Source organism: Narcine bancroftii, chromosome 2, assembly GCF_036971445.1.
Source record: "Narcine bancroftii isolate sNarBan1 chromosome 2, sNarBan1.hap1, whole genome shotgun sequence".
Classification (NCBI taxonomy): domain Eukaryota; kingdom Metazoa; phylum Chordata; class Chondrichthyes; order Torpediniformes; family Narcinidae; genus Narcine; species Narcine bancroftii.
Window position 1 is genome coordinate 16380649 of NC_091470.1, and position 18951 is coordinate 16399599.

The window sequence follows — 18951 nt, forward strand, 5'->3', positions numbered from 1 at the left end:
AGCACCACATTTTATCTTGTCCCATGGTAGCTGCAAATATTTAATGTCTATCCATCTTTTGTACTTAATGTCTCTTCTTAATTTATCATATGCATCAAGGGTTACGGGGAGAAGGCTGGGAAGTGGGGCTGGGTGGATGGATCAGCTCATGATTAGAATGGTGGAGCAGACTCGACAGGCCAATGGACCCACTCTGCTCCTGTATCTTGTGATCTTGTGATTATTGTAATTCTTTTTCTTCCACAAAGTACCTGTTTGGCTGCAGCAAGTAAGAATTCCATTGCATTTGCACGCTGTACAATGCGTAGGACAATAAACTCATTGTTATCAACACTCTCCACAATTGTCCTGAAACTCATCACTGCCCAAGTGCACGAGTAGACTATTCGGCCTTTCACTCCTCTTCTGTCACTCAATAAAATTGTGGCTTTTCTGCTTGTAACCTGAACTTTGTACCCCTGCAAAAGAATTATTCAAACATCTCCCTCCATCACATTCGAGTAAAGACTCATAAACCCCCTGAGGGAAAAAAAATGTTGTTTTATCCATGACATAAATGTCTGAGTCCAAATTTTGAAATGGTGACTTTCAGTTTGAGATTCTACTACAGGAGGGAACACCCAGATCCACCTGTTACCTCTTATCACCTGCAAATTGGAGGAACAGTACCTCATCTGTCAAGGCACCCTCCAACTGGATGCCATTAACATCGACTTCTCCAGTTTCTGTTAAACCTCCCCCCATCTTCAACCCCAGTCTCCTTTCCTCTCTCTCTCTCTCTCTCTCTCTCTCCCCCCTCCTTTCTTTCTGTCTCCTTTCACAGAGCAAGAATCTATTCCCACCTTTCCTCTTATTCAATTAACACCTTTTGTCAATTGGTCTGGTCTCCTCCCCCTCCCATTCTTCCCCCTTTCTCTCCCCAGTCTTTAATTCAGACACCATACCTTGAGGAAGGGCGCAGGCCCGAAACGTCAGTAACACATCTTTACTTCCCGTGAACATGGCGAGACCTGCTGACTTTCTCCAGCATCTCTGTGAGTTAACTACAATCATAGTATCTACAGACTTTCATGTTTCACTTGCCCTACCTGTTAGCCTGTGTTCTTCCTACTTCACCTTTTCCCCTCCTCTCCTCTTCCCACCTCCCCCCCTTTTTTTTGTATTCAGGCCAACGAAAGGCTCAAACCCAAAACGTCGACTTCATACGGGTGCTGTGTGACCTGCTGAGTTTCTCTAGTACTTTTGTGAATTGCGTCCTCTCCACATCCACCGTGTCAAGACCCTCTTCACCTTCTCACCCAAGGGAAGACTCCTTCTTGAACCAGAGGTAAAACGCAGGATTCTGTTGAAACCGGTGGTTAAATGAAAAAACACACAAATGCTGGAGAAACTCAGCAGGTCAAACAGTGCCTTTATGTAGCAAAAGTGAAGATATATCACCAACGTTTCAGGCTTGAGGCCTTCTTGTACCAGCTACACACTTAAACTACGTGAACCACCCCTTAAACAGGACATCTTTCAGTCAAATCCTCTCATTCCCCTGAACTATAGTGGATATAAGACCCTCATTTTCATGATTTCCTCTTGAGACACTGTTTGTTGCATTGTTGGTTTCGAAAATCTTCTCTGAGCTGCTCCCAATGCATTAATATCCTTCCCTAATTAAAATGACCAATGCTGTTGACAGTACTCCAAAGGGCACCACTGCCCTTTGCAATGGATGCAGAACTTTTTGGGCTGACAATGCCAAGCACCAGAGGACATCTGTTTAAGATGATAGGAGGAAAGTTTAGGGGAGATGTCAAATGACAGTGGTGGGTGTCTGGAATGCATTCCAGGGGGTGGTATTGGAAGCTGGTACAATAGAAACATGTAATCTTAGATAGGCACATGGATTCAAGATTCCTTTAATGTCATGTAATAGTGCCGAACATATAAGATTACATGGAATTGCCTTCTGCCTGCCTTAAGGCAGATAGAGTTGCCATTAGTGTCACCCTTCCAGTACGAGAGGAAAAAAAAGCATAAAGAGAGAGTGCCTTCAGAGTCACTGAGTGTCTACGGATTTGTCTCCAGCGCTCCCACAGCCTCTGCAGCTGCACAGGCTCCTGTTCCTCTTAAACCAGTGGTTCTCACCCTTTTTCTTTCCACTCACATACCACCTTAAGTAATTCCTATACCATAGGTGCTCTGTGATGAGTAAGGGATTGCTTAAGGAGGTATGTGGGTGGAAAGAAAAAGTTTGAAAACCACTGGTTTAATTGTACCTCATTGACTCATTCTGTGCATGGCTTCATAACTCCAGAGGAAATAGGCCAATGACAGTTTTTCTCAAGCAAATTATTTCAATAATAATTGAGCCTAGAGCAGTGATTCTCAACCTTCCCATTCACATCGCACCTTAAGCAATCCCTTACTCATCACAGAGCTCCGGTGGTATCGGGATTACTTAAAACAGTTTGTGAGTGGGATGAAAAAGGTTGAAAACCTCTGTCTTAAACAGATAGTTGTGAGGTAGGGAACAGATAGATTGTTGTTTATATTATTACTGTTATTGATTGCCTTTGAATTGTAAGTTTCCACATATCGAAGAAATTTACCCTTCAGATGGATAAAACTCTCTTAGAGATGGAAACTTTATCTACGAAGCTTTATTTCACGATATCACGGAGAGACCCCATTGCTGATGATATGAAGAAAGACGATTTTGCTCAGATCTCGTACATCAAAGTAAACAAGTTTTTGCTCCACTCTTCTATAATAGATATTAGTATTGATAAGCAGGATACCTTCAAGGACAAGAGGTTACAGAGTTAATACAAATGATCTTGTTTTTTCCAGCTATTCTATGCTTCAGTTAAATCTAATTTGCTTCTATCTGTCAGTCACGGATAAAAAGTTAGTAACTCCAGATTCCACCTGTCACGTACATGAGAGGTTTGTCAATCTTAGCGATTTTCTGCCTCAGTCAGTATATTTCCACTTGCTCTCAGCTGCACTTAACCCTTTCCACAATCCCCTCCTTGTCGATCGTCTAGATCAGCCATTTTCAACAGGTCCCCCTGGAGGCCACAGTACATGCAAGGAAAAGCCTTGCTTTCTTTTCACCTCACGTAACATCAATATTTTTTTATGTCGTCGGTAGGGAGAAGAAACGAAAAGTTGACTGATTCACAGGGAAGGGGGCCCACAAACTTTGAGCAGAGTCCTAAAGGGATCATAGCTGCACAAAAACTGTTCTAGATCGACCCTTTCAGTCAATGTATTTCACAAGATATAGGATCAGAAGTAGTCCCATCAGCCCATCGAGTCTGCTCCACCATTCTAATCATGAGCTGATCCGTCCTCCCACTCAGCCCATCTCCCGGGCCTTCTCCCCATAACCCTTGATGCCCTGATAGTCAAATACCTCAATCTCTGCCATAAATGCGCCCACAGCCACCTGTGGCAACAAGTTCCACAGACTCATGCCCCTTTGACTGAAGAATTTTCCAATCTTTGTTTGAAATGGGCACCCTTTTATCTTGAAGATGTGCCCTTGTGTCCTAGACTCCCCGACCATGGGGAACATCCTTTTCACATCTACTCTGTTCAGACCTTTTAACATTCGAAATGCCTCCATGATGTCTGCCCACCATCCTTCTATATTCCAATGTGTACAGTCCAAGAGCCAACAATTGTTCCTCATATGCTAACCCAATAGTTCTCAACCTTTTTCTTCCCACTCACATCTCACTTTAAGTAATCCCTATGCCATTGATGCTCTGTGATTAGTAAGGGGTTGCTTAAGGTGGGATGTGAATGGGGAGGGAAGGATGGGAATCACTGCTCTAGACCCAATTGTTACTGAAATATTTTGCTTGAGAAAAATTGTCATTGATCCATTTCCTTTGGAGTTATGAAACCGTGCACATAACGAGTCAATGAGGTATGATTAAAACAGTGGTTTTCAAACTTTTCTTTCCACCCACATACCACCTTTAGCAATCCCTTACTAATCACAGAGCTTTGATGGCATAGGGAATACTTAAAATGGTATGTGAGTGGAAAGAAAAAGGTTGAGAACCACCGTCAGCTAAACCTTACATTCCTGGTATCATTCTAGTAAATCTTCTCTGAACCCTCTCCAACACCAACACGTCTTTTGTCAAATAAGGCGCCCAAAACTGTACTCGGTAGGGAAGGCACTGACCATGCTGGGGGTCAGTGGTATCTCACAGTGATCAGAGGCATTATCTGGTGTAGGGGCACTGACCATGGTACAGACAACGTGGTTGAACTAAAAACACAATGCTGGAGAAACTCAGCGGGTCAAATAGGTGTATTTTATGGAGTTAATATATGGAGTGTGGTAGAACAGAGGGATCTGGGAATACAGATACATAATTCCCTGAAAGTTGTGTCACAGGTGGATAGGGTCGTAAAGAGAGCTTTTGGCACTTTGGCCTTCATAAATCAAAGTATTGAGTACAGGAGTTGGGATGTTACAGCAAAGTTGTACAAATTTGGTCTCACCAATGGTAAAATTGTGCAGGAGATTGGTGAGGCCAAATTTGGAGTATTGTGTGCAGTTTTGGTCACCTAACTATAGGAAAGATATCAATAAGATAGAAAGAGTGCAGAGAAGATTTATTAGGATATTGCCAGGACTTCAGGAACTGAGTTCCAGGGTAAGGTTAAACAGGAAAGGACTTTATTCCCTGGAGCACAGAAGAACAAGAGATCTGATATATAAAATTATGAGAGGTCTACATAGAGTAAATACAGGTAGGCTTTTTCCACTGAGGTTAGATGAAATGCAAACCAGAGGACATGGGTTAAGGGTGAAAGTGGAAAGATTTAGAGGGAACATTAGGGTAAACTTCTTCACACAGAGAGTGGTGGGAGTGTGGAATGAGGTGAATGCGGGCCCAATTTTAATTTTTAAGAATTTGGACAGGTACAAGGTCAGGGTGCAGGCCAAAGGGGCTAGGGAGAATAATAGCTCGGCATGGACTAGAAGGGCAGAAGGACCTGTGTCTGTGCTGTAATGTTCTATAAAGATGCATAATCAACACGAAGGGCTTGAGTCTTTCATCAAAGTATTTTGCTCATACCTTGAAGGGCTCAATTCTGAAACATCTTTATAGTCTCTCTATAAAGTACATTATTTGACCTGCTGAGTTTCCTCAATTAATACAATTAATCATGATCTGTAAGTCCAGGAAAAATTCATTCCCACTGTTGCTAGACTCCTGAATGAACCCCAAAACAATAAAATCAGGGTGAATGGAGTTAAATGAGCAAGTATGCAGCCCCTATGATGGTACTGAGATATATAAAAATGCAGGAGAAACTCAGCAGGCCATCTTTGCTCCCTATGGAGCCTCCCTAAGCTGCCTTCTCTCTGAAGTGACTGATCTCTCTCTCTCTCTCTGGAAGTTCTTCAGTTTGCATTGCATACGGTTCTAGTCTCCACACTAGAGAAAGGATGCAGAGACCTCGGCGAGGTGCTAGAATTTAAAGTTTTAGACATCGAGCAGGGTTGCAGGCCTGCGAGCTGTGCTGCCCAATTTACACCCAATTACCCTACAACCCACTACACTTCGAACAGTTGGAGGAAACCAGATCCCATGCAAACACGATGAGAATGTACAAACTCCTAACAGACAGCACAGGATTCAAACCCCACTGGCCCTATAACGGCTAATTGCTACGTCTACAAAGAGAGGCTGCAACAACCAGGAATGTTTCCTTGGAATAAAAGTGGAGAAAAATCAGAGAGTCTTCGGCAGGGTAGCCAGCCTGGAATCCTTATCACGTAAGTGAGAGGGGAAAGTTCAAAGGAGATTTCCAAGGCAGAGATGTAGTGGGAGGCTGATGGTGGTGTTGGAGAGGTGATGGAAGCAGAAGCAATGTTTTGGAGGCTTTTAAAGACACATGGCAGGCAGGGGACAGAGGGTATTGACCACGTGCAGGCAGGTGGGGCTAGTTACAATGCTACTGTATTTATGGCAGATAGGGTGCATCTCAGAGCCTGTTCCCCAGGCTGCATTCTGTATGGCTAACACCCACTGGTCGAGTTTCACTATTCCTCAATAATATCTGCATAATATTATACTTGAATAGATTCTTACTTAAAGCATTGCATTTGATTTCTCTGGATGTTCAAGTGACCAAGACCCTAAATGAGATTTGAACAGTGAAGTAGCCTTGGATAATGTTGGACATGTTGCCAGGGTAACGGACTCATTGAGGAGAGCCTTGAGTCTTAAAGCAACAAATTGATGGTACTTACAGTATTTTGAATTGCGTGGGAGAGATGGAGGGAGTGAGGGGCCAATCAGGAGAGAGGGATGAGGATGTGGAGGGAAGAGTGCAAAGGGAGGGTTGCAGAGATGGGGGTTAGTCAGCAGGGGAAGGGGTGTGAGGTGAGAGGAGGGCGTGTTGGTGGGGAGTGGGTAGGGGAAGGCTGGAGTGGTTGGGTTGGGTGAGGGGAGGTGGCAGTGATAGGGCATGGAGGACAGGGAAGGAGTGGAAAGGGAGGGGAGGAGGTTATGGAGGAATGACCAGGAGGGGGCAATGAGGTGGGAAAAGAGTGTGGTTAGGGAAGGGGCAAGGGGAGGAAGAGGAGAGGAGCAGCAGAGAATGACAGGATGAGGAGGAGAGGGGAGAGCAGGAGGGAGGGTGGAGAGGAAGGGAAGAGGGGGATGATGAAGGAAGGAGAGATGGAGGTGGAGTTGAGGAGGGCATGGGGGACAGAGGGAAGGAAGTGGATGGTAGGAGGGGAGGAGAGGGAGGAAATTGGATGATGATAGAAGAAGGAAGGAGGGGAGGGCATAGAAGTGGACAAGAGGAAGAAGTGCAGATGGTGAGAGGGGAAGGGAGGGGAGGAGAGGAAGGCTAGAGGACAATGAAGGAGGGAGGGAGGTGGAGAGGAGGAGGGCAGAGGAGAAGGGGACAGGGAAGGAGAGGAGGAGGTGTAGATGGTGGGAGTACGGGGATCAGAGAGATAAGGGGAAGGGAGGGAGTGAAGGTGGTCGAGGAGGAGATGGTGAAGGGTTGTAAGTAAGGGAGATAGTTGAAGGTGAGGGAGAGGATGGAGAAAAATCATTTGGCAACAAGGGGAAGGTCAGTTAAAGAGCAAATGAGTGGACCACAGATTCACTTCTATGTCCTCAGCTTTGATCCCACCCCTTGCTACGGGGTTGGTTCCCAAAGCCAATTATAGCTGCTGCCTTCGTTGTCAAAACACTCTGAATATTTCTGACTCAGGGCTGGGTGGAGAGTGTCAGAGGAGGGTTCACATAACCCACTCCCCCGAAAACCATCCCCCCAACCACCCTCTTCCCCAGCAGCCCTCTCGCCCCCGGGAACCCTCTCTCATAGCAACCCTCTCCCCAAGCCACCCTCTCCTGAGTCATCTTCTCCCTGGCACCCCTCTTCCCAGCAACCCTCTCCACACCAAACCTCTCCCTGCCAACCCTTTCCCCAGCAACCCTCTCCCTGTGACCCATTTCTCCATTGACCTTCTGCCCATAGCCTCCATCACCATCCTTCCGTTCCCAACCCAATCCCATTATCCTCTCTCCAACTCTCTCACCTTGCAACCCACCTCAAGTCAAGATTCGAGATCCTTTTCTGTCATATGCACAAAATTCTTTTTTTTCTGTCTGCCCTGGTAAACGAGGCTCCTCTAGCCCAGTGTCCCTATAAGGATGAGAAAGGGAAGCAAAAGCGAGTCCCCTCAGAGACCACCAGCAACTCAGATGGCACTGCCTCCTGCGCCCCCTCCTGTAACCTCCGCACGGCCTCCTGTCCAGTCAGTGGTGAACCCAAGGCCCAGGCGGCCGAGTCTCCCATCTCAGTCCCTGGTTCCCAACACCCGATACGTTCAGGGAGCTGTCAGTGCCCGAGGCCCTTCGGGAGGGCTGCTCACCATTGACACCCTCACAGATCCCAGTCACAATCTCTGGTTCACATGAGCTGGTCTCCAGCAGCTAGAGGTCTGGTGTGAGTCCTACAGACACCTAGCCTGTCACTGGTTCACTGCTGAGTTCTCCTCCTTTAGACCCATGGAGCCCTGCCCCTCTAGTCTGTGCCAAATTATTATTCTACCTAATCCCATTGACCTACACCCAGTCCATAGCCCTCCTTACCCCTCCCATCCACGCACCTGTCCAGATTGTGCTTAAATGTTCAATTGAGCCTCCATTCAACATTTCAGCTGCCAGTTCATTCCACACTCCCACCATTCTCTGTGTGTTCCCCCCCTCCCCCATGTTCCCTTTAAATTTTGTCCCCTTTCACCCTTAACCTATACCCTCTAGTTTTTATCTCACCTATCCTCAGTAAAAATGCCTACTTGCATTTACTCTATCTACACCCCTCATAATTTTTAAATACCTCTATCAAATCTCCACTCATTCTTCTATGCTCCATGGAATAAAATCCTAATCTGTTTAACCTTTCCCTTTAACTCATTTCCTGAAGTCCGGGCAACATCCTAGTAAATCTTCTTTGCATTCTTTCAATCTTATTGATGACCAAAACTGCACACAATATTCCAAATTTGGCCTCACCAATGTCTTACACAACTTCACCATAACATCCCAACTCCTGTACTCAATTCTTTGATTTATGAAGGCCAATGTGCCATAAGCTCTCTCTACAACCCTGTCTACCTGTGACACCACTTTCAGGGAATTATGTATCTGTATTCCCAGATCCTTCTGTTCTACCGCCCTCCTCAGTTCCCCACCATTCACCGGGTCTGTCCTTTCTTGGTTTGACCTTCCAAAATGCATCACCTCACACTTGTCTGCATTAAATTCCATCTGTGATTTTTCAGCCCATTTTTCCAGCTGGTCCAGATCCCTCCGCAAGTTTTAAAAGCCATCCTCAGTGTCCACAATGTCTCCAATCATTATGTTATATCCCTGTTGGCTCCTTCTCTTTCTCAGCAGGGGTGGGGTGGGGAAATGTTCTCCTGCTTTGGTGCCGTGAGCCCCTGGAGCCCTCTCTCCTCACAGTCTGGGCTGCCCCGCACGTGTGTCGCCACCTTGGGCACAGACTCCAGCGTGGCTATGGTGGCAGACTCCCCTCCTGGTCTTCTGTCCACCTTCTCCCCAACCCTCAGCCCTATGGCCCAATCCCTTTCCTCTGTCCATCCTCTCCTGGTGACCTGCTTTCTTGCGATAGCCCAATCCCATTGTCTCTGCCTCTAACCCTCTCCATCACTGCCTCTTTCTCCCCGCGACCTCCCTTCCATCTTCATCCTGTGTCCCTCCGGGCTTCCTCAATCTCATGGCCACCAGCCACCCTTGCCCCTCTCCTCCTCCACCTCTCCCCACATTCCCTTGCATGTTGAGTGGGCCCACGAAAGCCAATGGAAGAGACACCTCAAGGAGGGACACCATAGAAACAAACCCTTGGGCCCATCATATTTAGGCCAACCATCCATACTAAGGCCTTTTCCATGTATTTAAGTCCCTTACCTTCATGGTGATTCTAGTCTTCATTCAGATCCATCTTAACAGTTCTATTTTATTCTGATGGTTTAAATGCATTCAATTCAGCACGTGTATCTTGTCAGTAAGATTTTAGAATTAATTTAAATAATTTAAATTGAGTTCTTTTTAATACTTTTTCAGATGTTTTTGGCATGTGGGTAATTGTCAGAGACTCTCAGGAAGAGTTTCAAATTAAGTGACAGCTTTGACAGCTGGGGAAGGGGAGTGTGTGGTCTCACTGTCTGTTTCTGTGGTGCTGTGAGCTTTGTCACCCACTGGTAGTGACCTTTCACTGTGCTAGATCTTTTTGGAAGCCCAGAGCTGGGGGAAGCAGGGTCAAGGCTCAGATTTATTGTCAGAGTACATACCGCCCTGAGATTCTTTATCCTGCGGGCCAGGCAAAATGTCTAATTATCGGTATCTGTGAACTGTACTCTAGAAGAAAGATTATGCATAGGAAAGAAAGAAATGTGAACAAACTGTCTGTGCAAGTACAGAAATAAAATTCAGCAATAAATAATTTGCAAAGTAAAAGGCGAACCATCGGCGTAGCCGTAGGAGAAACAACGTCAGCGATAGGGACTGGAGTTTGTACGTTCTCCACATGTCTGCATGGGTTTTCCCCAGTGGCTCCAGTTTCGTCCCACCCCTCAGAATGTACAAGGGGTTGTAGGTCAATCAGGCGTAATTGGGTGATATGGGCTTGTGGGCCGATTGGCCTGTTACCGTGAAGTATGTCAAAATAAAATTTTTAAAAATGAAAATTAAATGTCCCTGATTGAGTTTGTCGTTGAGGAGTCTGATGATGGAGGGGGAGCAACTGGTCCTGAACCTGGTGGTGCGAGTCTTGTGGCACTGACACCTCTTTCCTGATGGCAGCAGCGAGAACAGAGTGTGTGCTGAGTGGTGTGGGTCCTTGATGTTTGCTGCTGCTCTCCGACAGCAGCGTTCCCTGTAGATGTTCTCGATGGTGGGGAGAGTTTTGCTTGTGATATCCTGGGCTGTGGCCATTACCTTTTGCAGGGCTAGCCACTCAAAAGTATTGGTGCTCCCAATCCAGACCATAATGCAGTCCGTCAACACACTTTCCACTACACATCTGTAAATGTTTGTCAAGGTTTCTGATGTCATACCAAACCTCCGCAAACTCCAGGAACCATCTGGAAGACCAAGGGGTGTCCATTTAGTTCAATCTCTTATTCCAGGATGAAAAGAGACTGTTGACTCCAACCAAGGTGTTGACCCTGACCAGACTAATTTGCTTGTGATTAGTCCATGACTGACTACACCTTTACTATCCATGATCATCCATCAGAAAGGACAGGGAGTCCCCAGTTTCACATCTCATGCTGTGGAGCATCTCAGCATGGATTTTAGGGTTCTTGCCTTTGGAGGGGGGTGGGGCTGGACCCACAACCTGGTAACTGACTGAATCTCAACAGGTTAGCTGGTGGTACAGCAGACAGCAGCAGGATGGTGGAGGGGAGGTGTGGCAGCAAGGTGGATATGCCGAAGAGAGGCACTCTTCTCTCAGCTTCCCAAGAATGTGTTCACTGCCCATACTTGGTTTCACAACCAGACGGGGTGACAGAGAGGAAGTACTTTGGCATTTGGGATGCTCTGGATGGGATCCTAGCAGCCAATTAGCCTACCGACCCACACACCTCTGGGATGTGGCAGGAGCACATGGGAGAACCCTGCATGCTCACAGGGAGTACATGCAAACTCCAAACAGACATCAGTCAAGGTCATAAATGAACCTGGATTCATGAAGCATCAGCCCTTACAGCCACTCAGCTGTGTCTGATCCTAACTCCCCACTGGGTCCTACAATCACTCCCTATCATGATATTCTCTTCCACCCACTTCTCTTGATCTTTCCTGTTTTCTAAACAAACTTGTTTTCTCTCTCAGCAGATGCTGTTGGACCTGTTGAGTGTTTCTAGAAACTAGACCTTCAGACCATAGGACATAGGAACAGAATTAGGCCCATCGAATCTGCCCCACCATTCATATGCAGAGGCCAAGTAGCCTGAATACATCTGGGATTGTCTGATCTCGGAAGCTAAGCAGGCTCAGGTCTGGTCAGTAACTGGAGGGGACACCACCTGGGACCACCAGGTGCTGTAGGTTTCAGTGTGGGGCGCTGGCTAAAGAGACGACTCTTTGTCTGCCTTACGGTAGACAAAGGTTAAATAATTTCATGTATGCTATGTTCTAAATGTAGTATTACATGACACTAATTGAACCTTCACCTTTATTTCCCCCCAACCCGATTCTCCTGTACTGTCCCCATAACCTTTGATGCCCTTACTAAATCAAGAACCTACCAACCTCCACTTTAAATGTACCCAAAAATCCACATTTAATTTATCCAGTGACTTGTCCCCCACAGATTCACCACCTTCTGGATGAAAAAAAATTCTCATCTCTGTTCCAAAGGGACGTTCTTTTAATCTGAGGCTCTGCCCTCTGGCCCGTGACTCTCCCGCTACAGGAGACATCTTCTCCACCTCCACTCTATCTAGCCCTTTTTAGTAGGTTTCAGTGAGATTCCCACCCCCTCCCCATCCTTCTAAATTCCAGTGAGTTTCCATTTTTCTTTCAGATTTCTATTTTAAAAATTTTTTCAGTCGAGCCTTCATCTGCGGAGACCTTCTTGAACCCCTCTCCTGAATCGTCTACCTACCCCAGCTCCTTCTCCTCTGCGTGTCTCTTCTGCAGAATCTAGCTGCGCTAATGATCAGAACCCTCTCTTCCGGCTGGTTCTACACGTTAAACAGCTGGAATTCCCAAACCCCGGGCAAACCTTTCCATCTAAATCAGTGGTCCTCAACCTTTTTCTTCCCACTCACATCCCACTTTAAGTAATCCCTAGGCCATTGGTACTCTGTGATTAGTAAGGGATTGCTTAAGGTGGGATGTGAGTGGGTAGGGAAGGTTGAGAATCACTGCTCTAGACCCAATTGTTACTGAAATATTTTGCTTGAGAAAAAATTGTCATTGGCCCATTTCCTTTGGAGATATGAAACCATGAACATAACGAGTCAATGAGCGACAATTAAACCAATGGTTTTCAAACTTTTTCTTCCCACCCATATACCCACCTTAAGCCACTCCTTACTAATCACAGAGCACCGATGGCATAGGGAGTGGCCTGTGAGTGGGAAGAAAAAGGTTGAGAACCACTGGTCTAAATCCTTCTTTCATTCAAACTGTCCCCAAATTCTGTCAAAGGAACACTTCAAGCAAACGAACGTCTGCAGACGCTGTGATTGTAGTAAATACATAAAAGTGCTGAAGGAAACCGCACAGCGTCAAAAGGAGGGAAAGAAATGTAGCCAATGTTTGGGGCCTGAGCCCGTCATTGAGGTATGAGCAAAAAGCAGGCAGACGTCTGAATAAAAAGGTGGGTGGGGGTCAGGGTGGAGGAGCATAGGCCGACAGACAAGAGGCCACAGGTCATGGATCGGAGGGCAGGAAAGAGAAGCTGAGAATTGATCAGGGCTGGGGGAGATTTTGGAGATTTTACTGTCAAAAGTTTCACTCTGAATTGAGAGGTGACCGGGTTGTTGAGAGGCCCTGGTTAACAGACTTGCTTGTTTGCACAATAAATGCCTGGTAGAATAAAGACCCAGCGAACAGGTTTTCATATTAATGCCCTACCTGAGAAGGCTGTCCTTTAATGCTTGCAAATAGCGGAATGAATATTTTATTATCACCAAGTATTGTGTTATTATTGAAATGATAGAAGTGAAGTAATACGAAGTCTGGTTGACAATGTGTTGATAACAGAGAGTAGATATGAAAATTGCGCTGTTATGGACCAGCTGAGAGGATTAGATTAGCGGGGGAGAATAACATTAATTCATTATTTAACAAACAGAGCTTTGCAGAAAATTGATTGTTGTCGGTCAATGAAACATTTGAGTCAATATTAAAACCTTTGTTTCACTTTTTTTTTAACTTTGTATGTTAGCCATGACCGAAAGTTAGGCATCTGAATGGAGCAGCACAGGAACAGTCCCTTCGGTCCACTTGAGGCACCGGACATGATGCCCCGTTTAAACTAAAATTCTGCTGCTGGCATGCAATCTGTATTCCCCCGTTCCCAGCATGTTGAAAAATTGAAAATCTTTTCTGCCAAAGGTCAGTTAGTGTTGGGTCAATTGCTAGTTATAGATTTGATATTGTCTGATTTTTTTTTGTCAGGGGAAGGTGGTCTATGGTGTTTGGAGTACCATCATGGATCCAGAGAGATGTCATCATGAGGACCAATTTGGCTGTGTAGACCAAGTCAGCATTTTGCCGAGGTCCTGTTTGCCTGTGTTTGGCCCACGTCCTTCAAAGCCCTTCCTCTCTGTGTGACTGCCCAAATCTCTTTAGCTGTGCTCGCTGCTACAGTCTCCTCTGTCGGCTCATTCAACGTGAAGACCACCCTCTGAATGCCCCTCAGTTTAGCGTAGAGGTTAGCGCAGCACTATTACGGCGCCAGCAACTCGGGTTCGAATCCCGCACTGTCTGTAAGGAGTTTGTCTGTTCTCCCTGTGTCTGCGTGGTTTTCCTCCAGTTGCTACGGTTTTCTCCCCACCCTTCAAAAATGTTCCGGGCTTGTAATTGGGATCGTGACCGGGAAGGGCCTGTTACTGCGCTATTTAAAAAAAAAATTCTCCACTCTCGCTTTAAACCTTTGCCCTCTATTTTGAGAATTGTCTTCCTGGGAAAAATACATTATTCCTGCCCCTCATAATTTTATAAACCTCTATAAGGTCACTCCTCAGCCCCCTACATACCATGGAGTTAAAAGTTCAGATTTATTATCAGGGTACCTACATGTCATCATGTACAGCCCTGAGGTTATTTATCCTGCGGGCCTGGCAGAATTACCACCTACTGTGTAGTGCAAAAAAAAACATGTGTATGGATGTAAGGAAAGAAAGAAATGTAAACAAACTGAATGTAATCCAATCTCTCCCTATGACTCAAACCTTCTGGTCCCACCAACATCCCAGCGCAAATGAGCAACACCTTTGAGGGACTGAGAGGTGATGATGTCACTGAGTAACTGCTTTAGGGAATTCCGTCTTAGAATCCCATGAGGACTTTAACGTGCGGAATAACAATTTAACTTTATTATCCTCCAATGGGCTTTTAGTTGTTGTTTCAATATATAGGTCATCACAATATCGAGGGCTGAAGGGCCTGTACTGTACTGTAATATTCTATGTTCTATAGACCAAGGCATCAGGTGTATGAGATCATCTTTCTGAGTCAGGTACCAAAATGTTGTTCAGGACAGCAGGGAAAATAGTCTGCTCTTCCTTGATCTTTTACGCGCACCTGGGAGAGTCCCAATAGATCCAAGACAAACACTTTATTGATGCTCCATTTACTCCCTGTTCCACCAACATCGAATACATGCACTTTGACCTCTCCCGCTATGAAGGGCAGAACAGGAGGTGCATGGGATCGCCACCACCTGCAGATTCCCCTCCAACTTGTGCACCATCCTTTCTTGGACATATTTCGCTGGTCCTTCTTCACCCCTGGGGTATAAACCCAACCCTACCGCAATGTGGGAGCACTGGTGCAACTTCAGTGAGGGATGGACAGTAAATGCTGGCCTTTAGAGAAACCTCTGCATCCCAGAAATTAAATTAAAAGTATGTATTTTTTGAATGATTGTAACATCATTTATATCATTTGTAGTTTTCTTGTAGTTATTTTTAAAAAAACATACAATTTTTAAACTGTCACAATACTTTTTTAAATGTATTTTCATTTTAAATTCAGAGATACAGCGCGGTAACAGGCCTGTCAACCCACAAGTCTGTGCCGCTCAACTGCACCCCATTGACCAACTGATCCCATATGTTTTGGGGGATGAGAGGAAATTGGAGCACCTGGAGACATACATGAATCCCATGCAGACATGGGGACAAAGTGCACACTCCTTACAGACATCAGGGAAACATGAAAATCTGCAGACGCTGTGATTGCCGTAAAAAATACAGAAATGCCATAGGAGGTAAAGGTGTATGACCGACGTTTCAGGCCTAAACCCTTCTTCAAGGTATGAACAAAAAGCAGGCAGGCACCTGAATTAAAAAGGCTGGGCAGCAGAGAAGAATTGCAAGGGAGGAGAAGACAGGAGAGAGGAAAGGTGAGCATTGATTGGAGGAGGAGGGTTGACAGAAGACGGACAGTGGCTGATTCGAACGTGGGCCACTGGTGCTGTTACAAACTGCTAGGCTAACCGTGCCATCACAAAATGTTTTTTCATATTTAACATTTATTTTATGCCCCTTTTATTGATCTTTACTGATGCCTTTACCCAAACTATCCACTGAAGGAGCTGTTACCGGGATGGTTTGATGACTGGTCAATTATGTTTGATTATCTGTTTACTGTTCCAGTTTGACAAGGTTGCAATGAGAGAAAGGAGGTTTATTGACTCTGCGTTCCTGGGTCCAGAATTTCACACCAGATGTAATTTCAATGTTGAAAGAAATTGAACTTGTCTGTGCTGAACAACATGATGTCCATATCAAATAAAACCTTGCAAGCATCTGCCAGAAACCCTCTTAAATGCTCAAAGGTTCCTTTTTAAATCATGTAATAATACGTTAATAACATAATACTTTAATTTTTTGCCTGCCTTACACCAAACATGAGCATTGCCCGGTGTCCATAACAATAGGAGAAAGAAAAGCTAAAGAGGGTCCCATCTGAGTCACTGAGTGTCCGTGGATTCGCCTCCTGCAGCCTCTGCAGCCACACAGTCTCCAGTTCGATCCATCGGCAGCATGAGCTTCAGATCCAAACCTCCGACACGATCAGGACCCTTCAGCGCCCGAGGCCCTTCTTGCTCTTAGCACACTCTTGAATCCTAGTTCAGATGCCTGGTTCCCAAGAGCCCGTCACCAGCAGCCCGTGCGAGTCCTTCAGCCACTGACCCCCTTTCTCACCCACTGTCTTGGTCATCATCCTTGTTGGGTTATCACCTACGCTTCGCCTTCTCAACGGGATGAGGGGGGAGTGGTGAGGGGAGGGTTGATCTCCCCCTTATGCTGCACTGCCCAGCACTGGCACTGCCATCTTGGTCAGAGATTCTGAGGTTGCAGGATTTAAAAAACACCCTTAACAGTCCATTCAATATATGGATGGAGTTATCCACATTAGGACCAGGTGGTTGGTCCCTGAGAAATAGCACTGTAACTCCGCACTCCCTGCTCTGCCTGGGTCATCACCTGCGGCAGTAGCTCTGGCCCCATATCTGCCTCCATGACTACTCCTGGCTGCCCACCATACTCTGTGTAAAGTATTTGCCCCACACATCTCCTTCCCCCTCACCCGAAACACATATCTCAGTGCGCGTTGCTGGGGAAAAGATTCTGAAAATGGAAATCGGAAAAACTCGGTCTTGGAGCTGAACGGCAGATCTGATTCTCTCTCCTCAGATAATGTACTTGCAGAGCGTTTCCTGAACTTTCTATTTTTATTTCCGATTTCTTGATTCCATGCCAAATATCGGGCAGCTGGTTTATTAAAGCAATGCTTTTTTAAAAAAAAATTCTTCCCATAAACCCATCAATTTCCCCTTCCCCCCCACTCCAGATTCTGGGGGGGATCATTAACAGTGACCAATCAAGCTGCAGGTCTTTGAGTTGTGAGAGGAATCTGGAGTCACTGGGAGAAATTTCCATGGTTACAGAATCTAGAATATGGAGAAAGATTGAATAGACTGGGTCTTTATTCATTGGATCGTAGAAGGTTGAGGGGGGGATTTGATAGATGCATTTAAAATTACGAGGGGAATAAATAGAGTAGATGTGAATAGGCTCTTCCCCTTGAGTGGAGGGGAGATTGGAATGAGGGGTCATAGGTTAAGGGTTAGGGGGCAAATCTTTAGAAGTTACATGAGAGGAAACTTCTTCACTCAGAGTGGTGGCTGAGTGGAATGATCTTCCGGAAGAGGTGGTTGCAGCAGGGTTAATTTTGTCATTTAAGAGGAGGTTGGATGAGTACATGGATGTGAGGGGGTTGGAGGGTTATGGGCAGGGAGCAGATAAGGTGGTACTAGAGGAGTTCACTTAAATCGGTGCGGACTAAAGGGGCCAATATGGCCTGTTTCCAAACTGTAATTGTTATATGGTTTATATTTAAAAAATGCTAGAGAAACTCAGCAGGTCAAACAGTGTAGTTTATGTAGCAAAGATAAAGATACAGAACCAACATTTCGGGCCTGAGCCCTTCATCAAGGCGTGAGTAGGTGCCTACCCACATCTTGCTCATACCTTGATGAAGGGCTCAGGCCTGAAACGTTGGTTCTGTACCTTTATCTTTGCTACATAAACTACACTGTTTGACCTGCTGAGTTTCTCCAGCACCGTGCTTTTACTTCAACCCCGGTGTTTTACTTCATCGTCGCATGGAGTCAGGAAGACTGCCCATACACACAGCAAGATCACATAGCATTGAAGCAGGAGCTCTCCCAGCTGTGACCCTGCGCCATCTACTCAGCTGCCTCCAGAAGGTCAACTTTTCTGCGTGGGCTGGAAAAGAGGAAGATTATTTGCACAATGTTTTACAACCTCCTGGATCAACCGACCTGCAGGGCCCTCCATGATGATTGGGACAAAGACACATTTTTTCCCTTTATTTGCCCCTGTTTTAAATTTGTAATCAAACAATTCACATGTAATTAAAGTGAACATTCCAGATTTTATTCACGGTTATTTCTATACATTTTGGTTTGACCATGTAGAAATTACAGCACTTTTTATAGACAGTCCCCTCATTTCAGGGATCCATAATGTTTAGGACATGTTTAGGAGATAGACAACAGACTCGCCAAGGCGAATAGCACCTTTGGAAGACTACACAAAAGAGTCTGGAAAAACAACCAACTGAAAAACCTTACAAAGATAAGCGTATACAGAGCCGTTGTCATACCCACACTCAGTTCGGCTCCGAATCATGGGTCCTCTACCGGCATCACCTACGGCTCCTAGAACGCTTCCACCAGCGTTGTCTCCGCTCCATCCTCAACATTCATTGGAGCGCTTTCATCCCTAACGTTGAAGTACTCGAGATGGCAGAGGTTGACAGCATCGAGTCCACGCTGCTAAAGATCCAGCTGCGCAGGGTGGGTCACATTTCCAGAATGGAGGACCATCGCCTTCCCAAGATCGTGTTATATGGCGAGCTCTCCACTGGCCACTGTGACAGAGGTGCACCAAAGAAAAGGTACAAGGACTGCCTAAAGAAATCTCTTGGTGCCTGCCACATTGACCACCACCAGTGGGCTGATATCGCCTCAAACCGTGCATCTTGGCGCCTCACAGTTTGGCGGGCAGCAACCTTCTTTGAAGAAGACCGCAGAGCCCACCTCACTAACAAAAGGCAAAGGAGGAAAAACCCAACACCCAACCCCAACAAACCAATTTTCCCCTGCAAC

General features: G+C 45.8%; 1 protein-coding gene across 2 annotated transcripts in view; it reads left to right on the forward strand.

The window, feature by feature from the left end:
* The window catches only part of dio2 (iodothyronine deiodinase 2), a 55981-nt gene that overhangs the window by 20326 nt on the left and 16704 nt on the right, over positions 1 to 18951 (forward strand). The window contains exon 3 of one of the 2 annotated variants that reach the window (XM_069915987.1): positions 15908 to 16029. The exons of the other annotated variant lie outside the window; for it this stretch is intronic. The gene's annotated coding sequence lies outside the window, so the exon portion shown is untranslated. Of the gene's footprint in view, positions 1 to 15907; positions 16030 to 18951 lie in introns of those variants that run through there. 2 annotated transcript variants of the gene reach the window in all.